This window comes from Gallus gallus, chromosome 15 (genome assembly GCF_016699485.2).
Source record: "Gallus gallus isolate bGalGal1 chromosome 15, bGalGal1.mat.broiler.GRCg7b, whole genome shotgun sequence".
NCBI lineage: Eukaryota > Metazoa > Chordata > Aves > Galliformes > Phasianidae > Gallus > Gallus gallus.
In genome coordinates, this window is record NC_052546.1 from 11,407,658 (window position 1) to 11,412,977 (window position 5,320).

Consider the following 5,320-nt stretch of genomic DNA (forward strand, 5'->3'; position numbering starts at 1 on the left):
CTCATTTTCCAGCAGCAGCTGAAGGAGGTGGTTTGCCCGAGGCCGCAAATCTAATCAGTGGCAGAACCAGGAGTGAGTGAGTTCTGCCAGTCTCTCGTGATGCGCAGTGCACCCCACTGCCAACCTGTAGCAAAATGAGCGGCTTCCCTAAAAGTTCACACATCTGTTAGCACGATGTAAGAGAAGACGGAGCATCCAAAGGAAGCCTCACAAGGCGGGGGCGCAGCACGAGCCCTGCGCAGCGCAGGGATAGCGGCGTCGCCTCTTGTGTTGAACCACAAAACCATCTTCCCCATAAATTATAGACCTCTTCCAGTCGGTAAATTTAGCAGGAGGGTTCAAGCATAAATTTTAAGGAAGCTTTTATTGTAAGCAATGCATCAATATAATTAAAACCAAACACAATTCTTTTGCTTTCTTAGGCTGGAGAAAACCCTGTGCCCTTGGAGAAAATTGTTTCCCCTCTTCCTACAGGGAATCCAGAGCCTGAGCAGCAGCTGTGAAGAGTGGAGATAAAGAAAGAAGTGGAAGATGTTGGAAGAGCTTTGGGCAACGTGAAGAAGGATTTGCACTGAAGGAGCTGTTCAAGGGCCCAGCCGCAAAACAGAGACACATACATGCTTATATATAGAAGAATGTAAACCCTCCTGTATGCATACGTTAAAACGTGCATGCCTTGTTGAGAACGTAAGCAACATTCCTTGTAGATGATGGTGGTATGAGCATTTGTGCTCCTGCAGTCTGAGTCAAGAGATTAGTGATGTCCCTGCTGTGATGCTAGCGTTGTCTCCCCTGCACCTTGTCTATGGTGACATAAGTGTCCCTTTCGATGCAGCAAGCAAGAGAAAGTAGATACACATCTGGAGGTAAATAATATCTGCTGCAACGTGGGCATGTTGTAACCGTGGCGGTGGGGGAAGAGGTGCTGAGCAGCTCGGACAGCAGACAGTTTGTGTGTGTATATATTAAGCTCTATAGCACCAGGTGAGATAAGCTTTTCTTACGGTTTTTGTTTCTCTGGTGCTACATTTACTATTTGTCTGGGGCTTGATTGCCTCTCTGTGGTGCTACAGTTTCCCCAAGAGGATGTTCTGAAACATGGGACAAGGAGAAATCTATTTTGGTTATTGATATTTATACACAAAAGAGCAAAAAATACTACTTGTTGAGAAGGTGCTATTTTTTTTTTCTTTCTTTCAGCCTCTGCGTAAACGAAGGCAAAACAAACCATCCCGCTCAGAGCTGTACAGAACTGATTTTCTTTGGGGCAGCTCTTTCTCTTGGCGCGGTTCTGAGCTTGGGAAGCAGCGTTCACGGAGGTGGTGAGGACACAGCAGCTCCTGTCACAGCTGTGTCCACATCAAAGTCTGCTACTGCAGAACCTCCCGGATGGGGGTGTAGGCAGTCCTCAACTCCTGTGATCCAGGGAAAAGAGTTACATCTGGGCTCAGCAGGAGACTCGTTGGCAGTGATCCTTACGCACATTTTTTAGAAACATTTTTCCCAGCTTTGGATATTTGCAGCACAAAATTGACCTTCACGTGGCAGGGGGGACTTCCAAAGGCATACAGGGATGTTATAGGAGTTCAGTTTCCAAAGGAGGTTCCTTGTCTTTTAAAGACACTTCCTAACCTGCAACCAATCAAGGAGCAAACTGCTCCATCCCTGTCAGACTTTCGGTTTGTCGCTACTGCAGGAGAAATGTTTCTAAGCAATCTAAAGGCTAAATTGTCTCTTTATCAAATATTCACCGATGTGTTTTGGGCACCTGCACACATATTCATGGGGAATATTGATCCGAGTCAGTTCCCAAACAGCAGAAGGGCTACGCTGAAAGCGCAAATTGTTCCTAATGAGTAACCTTGCCCTACTTTATATCATGCGCAGTGGTGGGAGGGATCATGTAGCTAAGTGTATTTTGTCTGTGGGTAGAGTGTGGATGGCCTCAGAGCCGCAGGGATTAGCCACCCATCAAACACTGTTCTGCCACTTGTGGCCTGATGCATCCCACGTCCCTGCCCGGCTCAGTCTCCTACTGATCTAAGTAAGAATTCTTCTAGCAAAAGGAGGAGCCCCAGCTGATTTCAGCAGTGCTGCAAGGATTAGTGACTGCCGGATCAGGTACAGCCTAAAAAACACAGTTTTCTGCAAAAAAGCCAGGGGAGCTGGCTTACACATCTCAGTGCAAGACAGAGGGCTCTCCCACATTCCCCTCACCCTTAACAGTTATTACTAGCTCCTGAGATCTGAATGTTTATAATAAACTTCTAACCTGGAATATGCATTATTACTTTTTCCCTTCTCTCTCCTGTGCAGTTTGCACTGGGCTGCTTTCCCTTCCTTGCTGGCTCTCCCAGCCTGCAGCCTGGAGACTTGTAGCATCCCTCCCAGGTGGCACTTCCCCTGAAACACTGCAGCACGGCAAAGGAAGGAGAAAGTTCTGTTCTTACCATATTGTTACTATGGTAAGTGTACTGTGGTACACCTTGGGAAAGCCCCTTCAGTCAGTGACAGCCTAAGAGGGACTGCCTCACGTTCCTCAGTCTGAACTCACCACGGACAGGCTTTTCTGCAGAGCAAACGAACCAAACCACAAGCAAACCAACAGAAACAAAGTGGATCTCCCAGGGGATCTCTTCCCTGGTTGCTCCCAGCGCTCAGCCCCAATGGCCGGACATGCAGTGCCTGCTGTTATCCTCCTGGGACAACAGCCAAACCCGTGGTGCTTCCCAGGCGTAGGCGAGAGCAGGAATGGAACCCAGTCCTGTTTTCATCCTGACTGACTTCACTTTTGTAGTTCTGAATTGGGTGTTCAGTGTGAACCAAGGGTTAACTTTTAGAGATGTTGATCTATTAGTTGCTGGTCAAGCAAGCTTTGTCATAGAACAGCCTCCCAGCACCTTATAGCCAGCACTCGCTGTACAGAAATGGCATTACTTATTAGAGGGTATCTATTTGTCAAAGCCTTACGTTTTCTGGTATAATTGCTATTCTTGAATGCCTCCGTTTTTTGAAGAGGGGTGTTTTTATCCTTTTTAAAATGCCTGCTCTCAACCTGGTTGATGTTTGTACTGGACAGGAAGGCACGCTGTGTGCTCCCCTACTGCCCTTCGTGCCGCATCGCAGCGGCTGCGTGAGCTGCTACTGATGGGAAGGAAACCAGCACAGTTCCTCTCTCTCCCACTCGCTCCTCTCCTCTCTTTGTTTTTTTACAGCAGCCAAGAAGTCATTGATTTTGATTAGCTCTGCAGTTGTGCCTCCACGAAGACTGGGGAGTGCTCTCTAAAGGCAAAAAAAAAAAGCCCTCATCTTGGGTTTCAGCAGCCGGCGCGTGCGAAGCCGGAGGAGGAGGAGGTTATGAGATCATAGTCTATATAGAATGCCGCATAATGTGGCTGTGAGAAAAGTCTTTATTAATTTTTAAAGCTGCACTCCAGCAAAGCAGCTCCCGACACATAGCAGGATTTCACAGTTCAAGTTAAAGCAGCCGTGCAGTGCAGACTGCTCATCAGCTGCCCTCCCCGCCTGGTAAACTCACTTGGCCGCACGGATTCTGCTGACAGACAGCTGTGTTACACCCAGGACAGAACCGAGCCCATCCAGATTCCTCCTGAGAATGACTGTAGGTAGGTAAGGAAATAGGGAATGGGAGCTCCACCCCTGCAGTGTGCAGGACGGCAGTGCCTGCTGTCTCGTGCCCGGGACAAATGCCACCCAATAGCAGTGCAGAGCAGATCAGCCATCGGCGAGCTGACAGCCACGGGGAGTGAGAAACCCATCCTGCTTCTGCTTCAGCGCATGTTGGCATGCAGGAATGATCCCAGTTTAGCCCAGCCCATTACTCAAGCAATTGTCTTAAATCAGAAACACTTGTTAGATCAGCTTAATCCGATCTGCGGAGTCGTTTAGTTTCCATATCGTGCTAAAATTATACGAGGCTTAACTGCGCCGCAGAAGCAGCAGCAGCAGCACTCTTTCTGCTGAAAGTGATTGGAAACATCTGGTGTCAGCTGGTTGCTGTGTCTGCAGGCACTGAGGAGCCAGGCCTGTCCCTGCCATGCTAGCACAGAGCCACGCACTCAGGCTGCTGTGGCCACAGCCCTCGTGGGCAGAGCAGGAGAGCAGCATCCGCCATGGGGCAGTGCGGGAAGGGGATGCGAACCCAAAGGAGATCCTTCCCTTCTGCACGCCGTGTCACTGCACACAACGGCTATGGTCAGACGGCACAACACATCTCCCTTCGTATGTATTTCTCATTTTCCTACACGTTGTTTTAAGACAGCTGTCCTAATCTCAACAGAAGGCTGAGTTATATATAGCGAACTACCTATGGCTCCAAATGGGCGCCTGTCAGTTTGCAGGCTCTGTTCTGCCTCCACCGCAGGCTGAGCGGTGTCCTCACAGCTCTTCTTAGGGCAGATCTGATTTGGAATCAAAGCTGCACAGTTCAGTCCCCTGCCTCCACGTAACGCTCTGAGAGCTCACTGCTCTCTGTATGCTGAGCTAAACTGCCTCTTGTCTCCTTACAAATATTAGGAGGCACCGGCACGTGCACTCAGAATCCGAGGGCTGAGGCGAGTCTGAATCAAACAGGACTTCATCTTCTCTAGGAAAACCCTTGTATGAATGGCGGAGAGGCATCTGCCTTCCCCCCGGAATCTGCCCTGCTCTGACCACACAAGCCCTTTACATTCAGTGTTCAGCACAGCTTTATTGCTGCCCCACCATAAGGCGTTAGAGCTTCTCCCCCGCCTGTCCTCCCGGCTGGAGTCCCACTCCGGCTGCACGCAGCCATTCTCCATCAGGACGCACTCCCAGACGTGGCACTTCTTTCAGTACTTCAATTTCCCAGGGTTTGCAGTGTTTACAGAATGTGACTTTGGAGCTTGACAGACACCGATGGTGTCTGGGCCTGGAACTGTTGGTCTCCTCCCATTAGTGGTTACAGCTGCCACAGAACTGCACCGGGCGCTGTGTCTGGGGATGTTCACAGCACGGCCTTTCCAATCACTCCAGTTTGGCAAAAGAAATCTCCCCCTTAACTCCAATCCTTGGGACATTTGATGAGTGGCCGGTCTGCTCCTGGATGCATTTCTAACCGAACAAAAGAGATGAGATGCACTGAGTACACAGTTCCTTGCGCAGGTCTGGTTGGCACGGCTCACATGTAAGCTCTTGCAGAGGCACTGTGCAAGTTTCCACCCTCAGAAAAGCAAGAGCAAAGTGTACGCCTGCTGGTGATACAGATTCACAAAGTCTCCTGTTTGTAGTTGGATGTGGCTTCTCTCTTTTGTAAAAGGAATTTCATATGCTGAGACTC

The 5,320-nt window shown here is 49.4% G+C and overlaps 1 long non-coding RNA gene across 1 annotated transcript; it reads left to right on the forward strand.

Annotated features, from left to right (window-relative positions):
- Window positions 1-426: 426 nt before the first annotated feature.
- Window positions 427-2,278, forward strand: LOC107054677. The gene is made up of 2 exons (XR_001469186.2): window positions 427-866; window positions 1,201-2,278. It is a non-coding gene; the product is annotated as an uncharacterized LOC107054677 (long non-coding RNA).
- Window positions 2,279-5,320: the final 3,042 nt, after the last annotated feature.